The sequence below is a fragment of the Aquarana catesbeiana genome, linkage group LG04 (assembly GCF_042186555.1).
Source record: "Aquarana catesbeiana isolate 2022-GZ linkage group LG04, ASM4218655v1, whole genome shotgun sequence".
Classification (NCBI taxonomy): Eukaryota; Metazoa; Chordata; class Amphibia; order Anura; family Ranidae; genus Aquarana; species Aquarana catesbeiana.
In genome coordinates, this window is record NC_133327.1 from 160,489,083 (window position 1) to 160,504,523 (window position 15,441).

The following is a 15,441-nucleotide window of genomic DNA, read 5'->3' on the forward strand; positions in this document are numbered from 1 at the left end:
CCCACGATTTTCCCCTGATTTTAAGGGGAAAAATGTGCGTGTTATACGCCGATAAATATGGTACTTTAAACCCCCAAACATTATATATTTTTTTAAAGAAAAGGCCCTACAGATTAAAATGGTGAATGTTTCATTTTTTTTTTTCCACACAGTATTTGCGCAGCAATTTTTCAAACTTTTTTTTTGGAAGAAACACACTTTTTTAAAATTTTAATGCACTAAAACACACTATATTGCCCAAATGTTTGATTAAATAAAAAAGATGATCTTAGGCCGAGTACATGGATACCAAACACGACATGCTTTAAAATTGTGCACAAATGTACAGCGGCGACAAACTACATACATTTTTAAAAGCCTTTAAACACCTTTACAATATGTTGCTGGTCCTTGTTGGGCATATATTGTAATCTTTTTTTTCATGCAGCCTGTGGGCTGAACGAAAAAAAGAGATTGATCGGTGGGTATGCCCACCATTAGAATCCCACCACTAGAATACCTCCCTTCATCCACCCACTTCTAATGATGGGCATACATGCACCATTTATATATGCCGAAGCATGAGGTATCCGCCCCAAAAGTTAGGAGCAAATCGCTCCTCCACCCCTGCTGCCCCCATGTTTTCCGCGCTGCAGCCATTACATTACAGTATAACAGTAAGACATTCCATACCTGCAAAGCAAATACAAAAAAAAATAGTAAAAAATAAAACATTTTTTAATGCAACCTGTGCCTAAAATATATATATATGCCGAAGCATGGGGGCATCCGTCCCAAAAGTTAGGAGCAAATCGCTCCTCCACCCCTGCTGCCCCCATGTTTTGGCATATATGCTCTTTTTTTTTAACTGTGGTGGTGAAATCACCTCCGACAGCGCTGGAGTCACAGCTTTATGTATCGTGGGAGCAAACGCTGTTGCTGTCAAGATAAATAAATCCACGCTGCATCTCAATGGCGTACCAGAAAACAAAAAAATGGTTAACAATAAAACACAGTAAACAGTAAAGTATAAAAAAATGACATACCTGAAAAGCAAACATGATAAAACATAAAAACAATAAAACATTGCAGAATAGAATACAGTAAAAAAGAGCAGAACAATAGAGAGAGACTAGAGAATTTTTTTTTTTTTTTTACACTTTTATTTGTAACTGTAATGCCCCGTACACACGGTCGGATTTTCCGATGGAAAATGTCCGATCGAAGCGTGTTGTTGGAAATTCCGACCGTGTGTGGGCTCCATCGGACATTTTCCATCGGATTTTCCGACACACAAAGTTGGAGAGCAGGAGATAAAATTTTCCGACAACAAAATCCGTTGTCGGAAATTCCGATCGTGTGTACACAAATCCGACGGACAAAGTGCCACGCATGCTCATAATAAATAAAGAGATGAAAGCTATTGGCCACTGCCCCGTTTATAGTCTCGACGTACATGTTTTACGTCACCGCGTTTAAAACGATCGGATTTTCCGACAACTTTGTGTGACCGTGTGTATGCAAGACAAGTTTGAGCCAACATCCGTCGGAAAAAATCCTAGGATTTTGTTGTCGGAATGTCCGAACAAAGTCCGACCGTGTGTACGGGGCATAACAGTTCAGTTCCAGGTTCGAGTCTTTCAAAATACGATGGCATCTTGGGAGACCCTGTGAAAGTGTGCCTAGTCTGTGCAATGCTGTACCCTACGCTAAAACTCAACTAGTGTATGGTAGCGCTCAAAACATTCACCAATGCAAAGACCAGGATTGTCAGGACAGGAGGGACAAATATAGCTGATGTCACGCCTATATCTGCGCTTTCTACAGACATGACATTTTCTTTGGGGGACTCATTGGGTAGGGGTACTCAGGAGGACATAAGGAAAATGCCTCTCATGCAGCTGGCTTACTGCATTTGGATTGGGAAGGTGAGGTGGAGCACCGTCTGGAAACAGAAGGGCTCTGACGAACTCTTCCTGGAATTTAAGGAAGGATCCAGTCCGTCCTGAAGCTCTGTACAGCACATGAGAGTTCAGCAAAGCCAATTGAAATTAGTATACAGACACTTTTTTGTACCAGCATCTGGCCTTACAGGCAACTAGGTACGGTGCCAACAATTGGTCGTTGAGGTCCACCCCTCCCATATTTTGGTTATATTCGTGGACACAGAGGGGTTTCTCCACAACACCAGTCGCCGTAGTAATTTGGACCGTGGTGTGTGCATTAAGGGAGGTAAGAACGAAAACATTCTTATTATCCCTCCACTTCATAGCGAGCAAGTTATTACACTTCAAGCAGGCTCTCTCCCCCAGCCTAAGAAGGGAATCTACAAGCCGCTGGGGAAAGCCCCGGCGATTAGATCACACGGTGTCACATGCTCCAATCTGATGATCAAACAAGTGACTAAAAAGTGGCACGCTTGTCTAATAATTGTTCATGTACAAGTGGTACCGCTTTCCGAACAAGGGTGACACCAAGTCCCACACAATCTTGCCAACGCTTCCTATGTAGTCAGGGTAGGTTGTCGGCTCTACGTGACCATCTCTTCCCTCGTAAACCATAAAACTACATGTATAGCCTGTGGCCCTGTCACAGAGCTTATACATCTTGACCCCGTATCTGGCACGCTTGCTGGGAAGATGCTGTTTGAATGACAAGCGGCCAGAAAACTTAATCAGGGACTCATCAACGCAGACAACTTGATGGGGAGTAAACAAGTCTGCAAAACGTTGGTCTCCACAAGGACGACAGAGTTCATTGTTGTTGAAGTGCATGAACTGCAAGATCTGCTCGTATCGTGCCCTGGCCATGGAAGCAGAGAACACGGGCATATGGTGAATTGGGTCAGTGTACCAATATGACCGCAACTCACTCTTTTTGGTTATGCCCATGAGGAGGAATAGGACCAGAAAGATCTTAAATTCGGAAACCTTAATTGGTTTCCAATCTCTGGCAAGGGAGGACTGGGGATTAGTGGCGATGTATTGACCAGCATACAAATTGCTTTGGTCCACAATAGATTTATAGAGATCTTCGGTGAAAAACAGCGAATGAAAATCAAGTGACGTAAAATCAACTGTTTCCACCTGAATACCGGGTTGGCCAGTGAATGGGGGAAGTACGGGTGTTGCAGATGTGGTGGGTTCCCAATTAGGTTTGGCGAATGCAGCAGGAAGGCAACTATGGGCTCGACGGGCCTGTGTTTGTCTTCTTGGTGGCAGTGGGGCTACTTGTGCTTGCCACCTCGCTAGCTTGAACTGCACTTATGGGACTTGCCACGTCACCAAGTGTTACTGCAGTGCTGGATGTACGACCAGGGTGTACTAGGCCGCTGGTGCTTGCCAGTTCACCAGAAGGAATAGTGGCGCTAGTACTTCTCTGCTCCATATGAGAACCCTGCAGTTTTTGCACCTCAACAGCAGAAGAAGATTGGGGTCTGGTACACAACTCCTTTGTCAGAGCTATCTGTCATGGAGCCACTGTCACTAGTGAGACTCACAGGTAAAAAAGCTCCTGACTGTCAGCGACTATATCAAAATGCTACCAAAAAAACTGTTAGCGATCACAGGGATCAGGCCTGACTCTGCAAATGCTGCAGTTATGTGTTTAGTGTTTTGTAAGTGACAGTGATCGATCAATACTGCACTTGGGTGGGCTGGGCTGGGATGGTGGCAATCAGGGGGTTAAAACCTTTACTAACTTTTATATGGGGGTACCTGACGCTATGAAAAGCTAACCTAAATATTTACCTGTCTAACTAGCGTCACCTGTGACACTAATTCAGTGATCAGAAAAAAGATTGCTTAGTGACACTGGTGACAGGGGTTAACTGGGGGGTGATCAAGGGGTTAAACCTTTATTAGGGGGGTTAGGAGGGTACCCTAGACCTAAAAGGGCCTACCACTAACTGTCCTACCACTTATAACAGTCACAAATGACACCAATGCAGTAATCAGTAGAAAAAAAAAAAACTGCTATTGGTGTCACTGTGACAGGGGGTGAAGGGGGGGTGATCGGGGGGTGATTAGTGTGCCTGCGTGTTCTACTGTAAGTGTAGTGTTGGTGCACTTACTTGAATGTCTTCTCTCCTTGGAAGCCGGAATGAAAAGGCTTCATGAGGAGCGATGACATCACTTCCTCTGCTTCTGTTTACATTACAGAAGCAGAGGAAGCATTCTATTCACCAGGAGTGATCGCGAGGGGGTGGCCATGAATCGGTGACCTCCCCCTCAGCACAGATTGCTCCTGAAGCGATGCCGACCACTGCAGGGAGGCAGGGATGTACAGGTAAGCCCTTATGCCTGGAAGAGGTTGTGCCCATAAATTGAGATTAGTCTATAGATAACATGATTTAACACAGTCCATAACAATTCTTGATATGCACCACAGTGAGTTCACACATAATGAAGAAAGTGCCTGCTTACCAGATAGTAGGCAATGCAAAGCGGTCGGCTGTAACCCAGCCCCGTCTTGACTGCAGGAACGGCTGCTAGACACACACAGGAGAACACCTGGTAACGGACCTGGAATTAGCAACCGCTTAAGCATCTCACTGGATCGTGGCCATAACAAGATGTACTCCAGGTAGGTTCAATGAAAAGAGAAACTGACCATAGTGTAATACAGTCTACCAGGTTTAATAAAGTACAAGTGCCGGCCGGCAACACAGGAGCCCGTCCTCCTCACAAACAGCGCGGTGACGTCAGTGCGTGCCCTCTCAGATGCGTTTCGTCATAGGTGACGTTTTCAATGCGTGTGTCCAGCAGCCATCCCTGCAGTCAAGGCCATGGCTGGGTTACAGCCGACCGCTTTGTATTGCCTGCTATCTGGTAAGCATTCAATTTATATGGTGTCGGGCACTTTCTCAATTATGTGTGAACTCACTGTGGTGCATATCAAGAATTGAAGTTATGGACTGTGTTAAATCATGTTATATATAGACTTATCTCAATTTATGGGCGCAACCTCTTCCATTCTACTTGTTTATTGTGTGTATCTCACATTTGAGTTGCAGCCTCTGTTCTCTTATAAGTCTAGAGCAGTTTTTCTGTTTTTTTCTAAGCCCTAATTCCTGTCTGTGCCATTCTGCCGACGTACATTGGCGTGCGGCGGTCAGCAACTTGTTAACAGAATAAACTTTTTACAACGATACTGGAGCACTTTGTTTCATTATATATGGAGAGTCCATGATATTGGATGTCACATCTGGATATCGGTGGATATCTAACCCTGTAAGGGGTGATGCTGTTTTGCCAAGCATGAGAGTACAAGACATCGTCATTTGGTGAGTTTTCAACCAAAGGGGAGTGGAAACACTTAGTGCACGCTGTGTGATGAAAGTTTTGAAGATCTCACATCAGGATATATTCAGCTTTCCTTGTTTGAGACAATCCAGTCTCATTTATGGACTATTTTTGCACAAATGTTATTACTAGTTGTTTATTTATGTTGATCACTATCACCTGTCACTGGGTTTATTTATTTATACTGTTTAGCACTACAATTTACTTTAGTTTACACTGTAAATGCTTATTTAAATATAATTAACCTAATGCAGTATAATTGTATGTGGAAGAAATGTTTTTCTTGGTCAAGGTTGCTGATACAATTTTTTATCCCCATGCTAATATTTGGTCGAATAACTACTGCACCGCTTGAATACAACTGCATATCCAACTGGCAATCACCTCCTTACACATGCCTTACAAAAGGAGTGATTACCATAAAGCTACAATACATTTTACTGCTATTTGAAGAATTTTGGTGTGCTGACTACATACTTTCTATCCCAATAGAAAGATTCTTCCTGGGATCCTGAACCAGAAACATGACAGGAAGTGAGAGATAATCTAACAAATGGAGACACAGACAGAAATACAAGCTGGGTAGAGGTTTTAGTTCTCCACACTAGAAAAATCAAGAATAAAAATTTAGGCTGGAGCAGAGACTGGTGAGTACTTATAAGTACATGAATTTTTCACTTGTAGAGGTTTTCAGGAGTGATTGAATCTCTACAATGTGTTTGTGATGCTTACCCATTACTGTGGTACTGTGGACAAAAACTACAGGCAGAAGGTTTTTTTACGGTAATGTTACCTTAATTTTACTTTAGGTAAAAAACATTTAGCCCTTACAACCACTTTAAAGCCTAATACACATAGGCGGAATGTCAGATGACATTGGCTGGTTCAATAAAAGTTTGCCATGTGTATGGCAGCCAGTATGTTCAGCTTCTGTCAGGCGAGCATGCTAGAAAACCAGCAGCCGACCGGCTGAGAGCGCTGACCGGAGTGTTTGGGGGGGGGGGCCCTGTCAGAACACAATAGAACAGCAGGGGAGATGGCTTTGCTAACATTGAATTGTTAGTATCCTAGCATCCTATTGCTATCCAAAATTTGCTGCCTCAACCTATGCAACATCTCCAAGATACGCCCCTTCCTAACTAATGTCACCACAAACCTTCTAATCCACTCCCTGGTCACCTCTTGCCTCGACTACTGCAATTCCCTCCTCATTGGCTTACTTCTAAATAGGCTATCCCCACTTCAGTCCATCATGAACACTGCTGCCAGGCTCATCCACCTCACAAACCGCTCAGCATCTGCTATACCCCTCTGCCAATCCCTCCTTGGCTGCCACTTAACCAATAAATTAAATTAAAGATACTAACAATAACTTTCAAAGCCACAACCTGGCCTTCAGCTACATCACTAACCTAGTCTCAAAATACCAACCTAATCGTTCTCTTCGCTCCTCCCAAGATCTCCTGCTCTCTAACCCCCTTGTCACCTCTTCCCATGCTCGCCTTCAGGACTTCTCCAGCGCTTCTCCCATCCTCTGGAATGCTCTTCCCCAATCTATCTGACTTTCTCCTACTTTGTCCACTTTCAGACGATCCCTGAAAACTCATCTCTTCAGAGAAGCCTACCTGGCCCCCATCTAACAACTGTACATTTATTTTCTCCATCAAAACCTCCCCCACAGTTATTACCTCTTGTATCTCTTGACCTTCCTTCTTAGATTGTAAGCTCTAAGGAGCAGGGCCCTCTGATTCCTACTGTATTAAAGTGTATTGTATTTGTACTGTCTACCCTCAAGTTGTAAAGCGCTGCGTAAACTGTTGGCGCTATATAAATCCTGTATAATAATAAATAGTACAGCAGCTCCAAACAGAGTTGTCAGTTACACGCTAGTAGTGTGTACTAGGCTTTAGAGTAGAACATAAAAACATAGATGTTTAATTTGCAAGGTAAAAAAAAAAAATCTATCAAATTTAGGCAAAACGATGAATCAAAAAGTAAAAAAAAACCCATTTCATTCTCAGATTTTTAACCCATATTTTTTGCAAAGGAAGGCAAAACGTCTTTTATAAAGCATGAATCTAGTAATTTAGTAATAGACAACTCCTTCAAAGCCCCCAAATGGAATCAGAGAACACCCTAGACCAATATTCTACTATGCATTACTTGTAAATATAGGTAGAAATGTATTTTATATTTTATTCTCTGCATATTACATATTTTGCATGTTTAGAAATGCATACAACCCTTTGTTGAAGTAAACTTATGATTTTCCTAGAACTAGTTTTGTATTACAAAAGTCACAACAGCAATAATATATTTTTTTATTATAAAATATTATCAGTATTATTATTATTATTATATAGGATTTATATAGCGCCAACAGTTTACGCAGCACTTTACATGATAAAAAGGAGACAATACAGTTATAATACAATCAAAAATACAAGAAGATTAAGAGGGCCCTGCTCAGGAGAGCTTACAATCTAATAGGGTGGGGCAGGTGGTACAAAAGGTTGTAACTGTGGGGAATGAGCTGATGGAAGTGGTAGAAGATTAGTTGGAGAAGTGATTGATAGATTTTCATGAAGAGATGAGTTTTCAGGGATCGCCTGAAGGTAGCAGATAGCGAGGTGGAGATAGCGAGTTCCAGAGGATGGGAGAGGCTCTGCAGAAGTCCTGGAGACGAGCGTGGGAGGAAGAGACGAGAGAGCTTGAGAGTAGGAGGTCTTGAGACCTCCTAACCTCCTACTCTCTTTTTCTTAATTACAGGTACTTATATAGCGCTGTCAAATTACACAGCGCTTTACATATATATTGTATATTCAAACCAGTCCCTCCCCTCAAAGAGCTTACAATCTAAAGTCTCTTAGCTTACAGATACTAGGGCCATTTTAGACAAGAGGCCAATTAACCTACCAGCATGTCTCTGGAGTGTGGAAGGAAACCAGAGTAAATCCACACAGGCACAGGAAGAAAATGCAAACTCCAGGCAGGCAGTGTCATGGTTAGGATTCAAACCAGTGACCCTAGTAATGCTAGGAGGAAGTGCTAAGCCATAGATTTTCACTGACATTTCACTTTGACACATGTTTGTGTAAAGTGTGACCAAAGTTGAAAGTTTGTTAACAGTAACAGTGTACAATTGTAAGCATGGTAATGATACATGTACTTCATGTATACATTACATGTAGCTTCAAAATATATCATTTTGAACAATGATAGGATAGGCTTGAGGGCATAAAGTTATAGGATGCTCAAAGGAGGGTCCTTCGCATGTAGGGGAATGTCCAGTTTGGGTCTGAAATGTATTTGCAATAGAAAAAAGACTATTTGTGGAGTATATTTGAGTAGAAAGGAATGTACAGAATGCAGAGGGGATGAACACATGGGAATATTATTATTGTGAGAAAAATAGCCATATCAATTGTAAAACAGTAATAATAATATAAATAATAATAATAATAATAATAACAAAATATTTTCATTAGTATTATTATTAGTATTATTATCATTATATGTTTTTTATGGGTGTAACATACCCACATTAATTATTTAGTTTTTTTTTTCAGCTTACTTAGGGGAAAAACAGTCCTTCCAATTTTCAGTAAGTTGTATAAATTGTGGAACTGTGTAAACCAAATCCTGGTGGAGTTCTAAGTACATCTGGAACGATTTGGCTATATGCATAAAAAGAACAAGCACAGTTGACTCTAATAAATTTCCTTATAAATTTCACTCAAACAATGCTGCTTTTGTGCATTTAGACTCTATTGTAGAGGCCACAGTCATGCAGGAAATAGAGATCTAGGGATTTGTGGCATTAAGCAAGCTAAACAGGTTTCATGCCATTAAATAGATGCTGAAACTAAGTACTCTTCTTTAAGAGGCCATGTCAAAACACAGCACAGAAGTACTCTTGGGCCATGGACAGGCTAGTGCTGTGGGATTTTTCTAATTAACATTTAATTAAGAACATTTTTCACATAAAAGAAAGTCTACTGTCAAAAGAATACACTTTTTGGACAGGCAGTGATTGCTAGGATCAGCTACTACATCTAAGTAGACGAATGAATATTTTATCTGCTGCAGACAAATGAAGATTTCTTTTTGGCAGGGACTAACTTTTGAAATAATAAATAATGACAGCATCAGCATCTTGCAATAAAAAGTTAGCTTGGCTTGAAATGTGATGGCATTTGTGGAATAAAAATCATCAGGAGTTCTTCATATCCTTTCATCAGTCCTTCTTTTTAAATAAAAGGGTCATTACAAGGGAGTCATCTGCTTTCTTCTGCGGTCAGCTTACATAACTCAGGTTCATCAGTCCATAAGAATTTACACCAATGGGGAATCATATCAGTTACAGAACACCTCTCCCAAAAACGACATTGCTCTACCTTAGTAACAGCAGTAGAAACATGCGGATTTGAATCCCCTGCCCCTTTCATCAAGGAACTTTTCTAGACGCTGTAACTGTGGCCCATGACACTAAATGATATGCATCAACTGTAATAAGTCTCTGGTGCTGTTTCTAAACTATCTTTACTGCCAAAATATATGCAAACCCTAACCATAAACTTCTCTTATTTAGGCTGGCCATATATTAAGCAATTTTCTTCCTTCAACCATGAGTTGAAGGAAAGAATATGACTCGATTTCACCATCAACACATTCGGTGTTGATGGAAAAATACCTCCCACTGTCGGAATACAATGATTCTGGCCAGCAGCAGTAATCGCACAAAAAAACCCGACAGGCTGGTTGTACTGTTGTCGATCAATAGATCGTCTTCAGTACAACCAGCCTGCCCACAGATGGGTTGAAATTTGTCCAATTCCTGCTGAGCCAGGTGAATTTCGATCCATCTATTGCCGGCTTTACTCTCTTTAAAGAATGGGATACACGGGCCGAATGTCAGGAGACATCGGCCGCTTAAAAAAGAGAACTGCCGACATTTGGCCTATGTGTATGTCGGTCTGACGAGCATGCTGCAAAACCAGCAGCAGACCGACTCCCGATCAGTGCTCTCAGCCAATGGTAGAGAATGCTGATTGGACTGTTCTGGCGGGGGAAGCGCCCCCCTGTCAGAACACAACAGCTCAGCAGGAGAGATCGCTGTACTAACTTCACATAGTTAGGACAGCAGCTCCGACCGGAGCTGACAGGAACTCGTGGTGTGTACCAGGCTTTAGTCTGGTAAATATACAGTTGAAGATGTTTTGATATATCTGTTCGGTAAGTACAAAAAACCTGTTAATCCTATCAGAAATCTTATGAACTGATAACGTTCTTAGCTCTGTGCCTCTGCTGACTGTTATCAGTTGGCATTGTTTCTAGTTATCTCCATGGACTACAAAACACCCTCACCTATGTTATGAAGAAAAGGAGAGGGTGAGATGCCTTGTAGTTGAGTAAAGCGAGCGCGTGTTGCCCCCATAGTAAATGGGGGTGTGTTACTGACAGGTTCATCAGACGAGAAAGGAAAAAAAAATGAAAAACAAACTAATGCAACCAATACATCTAAGGACTGGTAAACTGTAATATATTCAATTTTAAAATCTTTGGTTTAGAAAGACTCAGGTGAGGGCTTATGAGGCAAAGCGATAAACATATCCCATGCTGACTAGAAGCTAAATTCTCAGCTTGCTTTATGGTAGAAGAAGTTTTTCTTCTTTTCCTAAAACAGGGGTTCTTTAATAAGAGGGGGGTGTCAATACCAGAACCAGATTATGGGGGTATGGGACTCGATCTCTTACCATTGTAAAAAAAATAAAACCATATTCTTTGCATCACTGAATTTTAAAGTAGAACGTAGAAAAATCACGTCAATGACATGTGAGTAACAATGTCAGTAGCTGTACATGGATTTCTGGATTGCTGCAAAAACAACAACACTTGTCACTGTTGCCTGAAGAAGGAGTCCTGTGAGGGTCCAAATTTTGGTTGTACTCTATGTGGTTGTTAAAGCAGACCCCCCCGCCCAAATAAATTTGACCACAGCAATGCAATCTTAATTGGAAAAGCAGTAAAGTTAGTGATAGTAACAGTTAGGGTTGATTATTGTGCTTTAACCTACTGCACCTAGTCTCTAAGGCATATTGGTACAGTGCCATATGAGATTTGATGCAGTTTATTATTGGATAATAACAAACCAAGCCCTTATAGTGCATGCACAAGATCAGGTGAAATCTCCCTAGAAGGCAATAGTGGCGTGATTTTTTGAATGTGCAGGTAGAGCTGCACTTGGAATCTTGTGTTGGGGGGAAGACCTGCTTTAGTAGTGCTAATTGTGAGTAATTGGGTGTGCTGGTGATTGTGTTTTTCATGCTGGGGTTGTGGCGTTGCCATGTAGTGTATTTTTTTCTCATCGAGCACCCCGCTTTTTGCGGTCTTTAAGTTTTCTGGAGTACACCAGGATAAGTATTTCTTCTTCATCCCTTCATCCTATTTGCAGAACACCCAATAGGACAAAAAGGCATATATAATATACAATATATATATATAGTGCATTCTTGTGGACTCTTGTGGAAGCATCTTTTTTGGGTCATAAGAAATACCCCTCCCCCTCCCATTAAGGTATCCCCTTAATCTTGAATGGCGTGTGGCCTAGTATGGTTCAAGAAGGAGGAGGCAGCATGCTTGATGCCCTCCTTTTCCTGATCACCCAGGCCACATGCCTGGATAAGGGCCCAGTATTAGTTTAAGTGGGCAAACCCACACCATTTATTTTCCTTTTTTAATATGTACACTTAGGATTCTCCTTAGAACTGAATATATATATATATATATATATATATATATATATATATATATATATATATATATATATATAAATATATATACTGTAGATCAAATGCTCAAATGTTATAACAATGAAGGTTATTTGGGTTTAAGCACAGACACTTTTTCATTTTTTTTTCACTTTTTCTATCTTAGGATATTAGAATAATCATATCACAAGGGTGGAATCAGCCAGCCTTGGAACCAGTCTACAGTAAATCCATAACTGATTTAGTGGAAGGTCTGTAGGATCTGACACTATCATACATGAGAGGCGATTCTGAGAGTAAGTTTCCAACTCTATCCTTCACCACACATCAAGCTCAGAAATCACATCTGTTTTAGTTACCTCATTTCCTTTTCCTCAAAAGTTCACATATTTGAAAGCTGATTATCAAACAGAAGTTTTGTACTTGTTTACCTCCTCTGATTTCAGGAGGAACCCAAACTTAAATATTGACACAGGTGGGTTCAGCACTCGATGTCTGTGTCCTTCCACTGCAGCTCTGCCTACGCACATCATATGCAGAAAAAGTCACAGAACTTTATTCTTATGCCTATATTGTTATACTATAAAAATTAAAAAAAAAAACTATTGTAATGATTGCTGATATACAGTACTTTTTTATGGTTTTTTATCATTTTTTACTGCAATGTTCGGCCCTTCTTTTTAAAATCTTGCCATATGTCTGTCTTACAATATATCATAGATATGAGTAGTAGTAAATCCATTTGTCTGTAGAAGTTATATAGTAAAGTGACCTATTCCATGCTGTGATGAAGATGCTGGCTTCTTTAACTCCTTTTCCCACAATCCTCTTATCTCTCACAAGCTCCTGGACTCCTGCTCATGCCCAGAAGATATGCATTTATCTTCTACCGTCCTTCAGCAGTTAAAAGAGACTGCATCTAATGAGGCAGAGTAGGTCAGCCATGCAATCTACCACTAGTGGTCCTCCATCATTAGTAACGGGCCTGCAGCCAGCCAGCCTGGAGTTCAATAGCACACAACTCTTTCTGGAAGACTCAGCCACTGAAGAGAGCATTGCATCAATTTCTACCAGAGTAACGACTTCAAGTTTAGTGGCATTGGGTCTTCAGCCCTCTCTTTTTGGTACCAGCCTTGGGAGTCCTCCCACCTTTCACTTGTGCTGCCAACCCTTGATACCCCTCCAGCTCTTAACCTGTGTTACCAGCCCAGAGATCTCTCTAGCTTTTCATTTGTATTACTAGTCCTGAGATCCCCCAGCTGTTTGCCGGTGTGTGCACTTCTACCTTGAACTCGTTGTGAGAGACGCTAATGCAGAGGGTAAGCTCAAATAGCTATATACGTGCTATATTGTTTATAGAAGTCGTGGTTATTCTCTAGTATCTGTGGCTACAGAGCTTTATAGGGACTGAGTTTTACCTAGTATCCTTATGTAGCACCCTCTACCTAGGTAGGTGCTAGAAGTGAGGATTTTTTTAGTACAGGTAAATTAAGGGAGGCCTAGCTTGAAGATCTGTGTGGGCTGGAAGTGGCTCAGAGCAGCAGCTGTGACTCACAGACAGCATCACTCCACTGTCACCTCCCTCTTCCTTCTGGAGGATTCTCGAAGAAGAGGAGGGGAATAGAGGTAAAGCTGTCTGGGGTGTCTCAGGGAGCCCTGACCAATACCCAACTAGGATTGGGGGCAGGCCTCCTTGAAATACCCAGGGTCAGCCCAGCTGGGGAGGAGTAGTCGAGTGGAAGAACTGAAGATGGAGTACTAGGCTGTCGGGGCCTTTGAGGGAGCTCCCCACTCTGAGGGGGGGACCTTGGGCCTGGGACTCAGGTGCAGGACAGAGACCTTCAAGAAAGCATGAAGGATCTGAACAGGAGGCACGGGAGGAGTAAGAGAGGACAGCAGGAGCTAATGCTGTCGGGCAAGTCTTCAGGAGGTAACCATCGGTTGCAGCCAGGAGGGCTTGTGAGTGACATGTACAGTCGGGAGGACTGGAGAGGCATGCCAGAGAGGACTGAGAGGAAACAGTCAGAGCTGGGTGTGGAGCCATTAGAGAGAATTGCAATGTCAAGGGCAGTGAAGTCGGGCAGCTGCAGCCAGGAGGGCTGGCAGGGCCTGAAGAGGACTGACTGGGAGCAGTAGTCCACCAGAAGGACAGCTAGCACTAACAGGACTTACATATTTTCTGCTACACTATAGGGACCCTAGGGAAATTCCCAAGGCCTGCTGAGCCAGTGTCAGGCCTAACGGTGTGCTAGCTGCTTCTAGAGAGAGAGTAATAGTCTGCAAGCAAGAGTTGTACAGGAGGAGTTTGAAGGAGTGTACAAAGAGTGTACATAGTTGTCCCTAGCGATTTTGCTATAATTCTAATGGGCATCCCATATTTCTCATACCCCATCCAAGTTGGGTTCCCTCAATAAAATAACAAAAACAAGCACATGGACTGTTTTCTACCTGAGAGCAACTGAGGACTGAACGCCGGGCTGGGGAGGGTTTCAGGTGAACCACACCACTTAACAGCCCTTACGGGGTGGTGAGCACAAGCTTGCACCACTCTTTTAGGCATAAAAAATGGAGTACAGGCTGCTCCTAAATAACAAAAGGGGCTTGTTAATTAGCAGCGACCAGTTCTCTGTTCTGCTGTGTCTGACAGACACAGAACAGAGATCAGAGAGCTGGAGCTGCATGCTACAATCTCTTTGCCTATAATGTAGACAAAAACTCACCCAAGCTTTACCGCATGATTGTAGAATTATGAGCTGAATAAAGGTGCTCAGGCTTGTTGTCTCCCATAAACATCAAAATAGCAAAAAATGCCGGCAACTCGATTGCTTCTTCTTAAATCTTTATTGAGCATTAACAGCAGTGCGACATCTAAAATGCTAACATGTTTCAGCCGGAGCCTTCCTCATAGCGATCTCTCTGTCTGTCCCTGCCCTCCCACTCCGCTCAGAGTGGGAGGGAGGAGGGTGTTAACCCTGCAGGCTTTGCTTAAGTAGTGTAAACACTGAATAGGCTGAGAGAGGGATTTGAACTGTATGCTCACATCCCCCCATGACAAGGTCACTCTGGGAGGTATCTGCAGCAGTTTTCTATATGGAAAACTGCCACATTCCCTCTGCAGGTGGCACAGATAGACCAGATATATTATGAGGAACCTTAGTGAATTCCATCTATTACTCATTTGATCTACTGTTTATACAGTTTCATTATTGGTTTAACATTGTTATGTACCTTATACAGAACATTGTGCCATTTTGACCCTGTTTGCATTGCTAATCCTGCTCTGCAGTTGTTTAGTAGAGTTCAGTGTAAAGCTACTCTCTGCGTGATCATTTGGCAAATTACAGTTTGATAGAGAGTTGACTGTGCATATGTTTGCTGAATGCCTAATC

At 42.1% G+C, this 15,441-nt stretch overlaps 1 long non-coding RNA gene across 1 annotated transcript in view; it reads left to right on the top strand.

The window, feature by feature from the left end:
- LOC141141435 (uncharacterized) overlaps positions 1-15,441 on the top strand; it is a 76,638-nt gene that overhangs the window by 12,876 nt on the left and 48,321 nt on the right. The window contains exon 3 of the long non-coding RNA XR_012244076.1: positions 5,775-5,929. This is a non-coding gene — a long non-coding RNA (uncharacterized lncRNA). The remainder of the gene's footprint in view (positions 1-5,774; positions 5,930-15,441) is intronic.